The following is a 2,500-nucleotide window of genomic DNA, read 5'->3' on the forward strand; positions in this document are numbered from 1 at the left end:
ACCATCGGCACACGCTCGGCCCTGGTGCGGTCGGTTGCCTCGAGCACCATCGGCACACGCTGGGCCCTGGTGCGGCAGGTTGCCTCGACCACCATCGGCACACGCTGGGCCCTGGTGCGGGCGGTTGCCTCGACCACCATCGGCACACGCTGGGCCCTGGTGCGGGCGCTTGCCTCGAGCACCATCCGCACACGCTGGGCCCTGGTGCGGCAGGTTGCCTCGAGCACCATCGGCACACGCTGGGCCCTGGTGCGGGAGCTTGCCTCGAGCGCCATCGGCACACGCTGGGCCCTGGTGCGGCAGGTTGCCTCGAGCGCCATCGGCACACGCTGGGCCCTGGTGCGGTCGGTTGCCTCGAGCGCCATCGGCACACGCTGGGCGCTGGTGCGGGCGCTTGCCTCGACCAGCATCGGCACACGCTGGGCCCTGGTGCGGCAGGTTGCCTCGATCACCATCGGCACACGCTGGGCCCTGGTGCGACAGGTTGCCTCGAGCACCATTGGCACACTATCGGCCCTGGTGCGGGCGGTTGCCTCGACCACCGTCGGCACACGCTGGGCCCTGGTGCGGGCGCTTGCCTCGAGCACCATCGGCACACGCTGGGCCCTGGTGCGGGCGGTTGCCTCGAGCACCATCGGCACACGCTGGGCCCTGGTGGGTTTAGGCACATCTTCAAATTTCTGCCGTGCCAATGCCATTTTTATGGCTTGTAAATTCATACAATGGTCCCCTAAGCCTTCACGTGAAGTTTCGTTGGAAGATGACTCGTTTTCTATTTTTCATGATTTTCGAAACTTTTTGCGGTTCGGGATTTTTTAAAATTTTTTTATAAGGATTTTTGGCCCCAAATTTTGTAGGCATGATCCTTCTATTTTTGTTGGCATGCACAAAAAAATTCAGCTAAAAACTCGAAGTAGAGAAGATTTTGTGACCGTTTGAAAAAAGTGTCCCCATTTCAGACACTTTAACGGCTACTGGTAGCAAACCTGTAAAATCTCAAATGCTCTTTAAGGGGGTGTGAATTCTCAGAGGTTTGATGAGGGATAGGGGGCCAACACAAGGCCAAGTACCAGCACCCATCGCACATCATGTGCGCACACCCCCCCGGCCCCCCTCCCAATCGCCGGAACCCCAATGCCGCCGGTCAGGTTCTCCGGCGGTACTCCGGCGATGCTCCGGCGATGCTGTCCCGAGTGAAAAAAATGCGGCACCAGCACATGCTGGAGCCAAGCATGGGCACCGTGGCTCAAAATCGAACTTCGGCCAAGGCCTCGACCATCAATGGCACATGATGGCGCATGGTGATGGCACATGCATCGACCATCATCGGCATAGGCTGCCCTTCGGTACGGGCACTTGCCTCGACCGCCATCGGCACAAGCTGGGCCCTGGTGTGGGTTGTTGCCTCGATCACAATCGGCACATGCTGAGCCTTGGTGCGGGCGGTTGCCTCGAGCACCATCGGCAGACCCTGGGCCCTGGTGCGGCCGGTTGCCCCGATAACCATCGGCACACGCTGGGCCCTGGGGCGGGCGCTTGCCCCCAGCACCATCGGCACACGCTGGGCCCTGGGGCGGGCGCTTGCCCCCAGCACCATCGGCACACGCTGGGCCCTGGGGCGGGCGCTTGCCCCCAGCACCATCGGCACACGCTGGGCCCTGGTGCGGGCGGTTCCCTCGACCACCATCGGCACACGTTGGGCCCTGGTCCGGGCGGTTACCCCCAGCACCATCGGCACACGCTGGGCCCTGGTGCGGGCGCTTGCCCCCAGCACCATCGGCACACGCTGGGCCCTGGTGCGGGCGGTTGCCCCCAGCACCATCGGCACACGCAGGGCCCTGGTGCGGGCGGTTGCCCCGAACACCATCGGCACAAGCCGGCCCTTGGTGCGGGCTCCTGGCTCGACCACCATCGGCACACGCTGGGCCCTGGTGCGGGCGGTTGCCTCGAACACCATCGGCACACGCCGGCCCTTGGTGCGGGCGGTTGCCTCGACCACCATCGGCACACGCTCGGCCTTGGTGAGGGCGCTTGCCTCGACCACCATCGGCACACGCTGGGCCCTGGTGCGGGCGCTTGCCTCGACCACCATCGGCACACGCTCGGCCTTGGTGCGGGCGCTTGCCTCGACCACCATCGGCACACGCTGGGCCCTGGTGCGGGCGGTTGCCTCGACCACCACCGGCACACGCTCGGCCTTGGTGAGGGCGCTTGCCTCGACCACCATCGGCACACGCTGGGCCCTGGTGCGGGCGCTTGCCTCGACCACCATCGGCACACGCTCGGCCTTGGTGCGGGCGGTTGCCTCGACCACCATCGGCACACGCTGGGCCCTGGTGCTGGCGGTTGCCTCGACCACCATCGGCACACGCTGGGCCCTGGTGCGGGCGGTTGCCTCGAACACCATCGGCACAAGCCGGCCCTTGGTGCGGGCGGTTGCCTCGAGCACCATCGGCACACGCTGGGCCCTGGTGCGGGCGGTTGCCTCGACCACCATCGG

The sequence above is a fragment of the Durio zibethinus genome, unplaced genomic scaffold (assembly GCF_047325235.1).
Source record: "Durio zibethinus cultivar Kanyao isolate XHJ-2024 unplaced genomic scaffold, ASM4732523v1 HiC_scaffold_32, whole genome shotgun sequence".
NCBI classification, from domain to species: domain Eukaryota; kingdom Viridiplantae; phylum Streptophyta; class Magnoliopsida; order Malvales; family Malvaceae; genus Durio; species Durio zibethinus.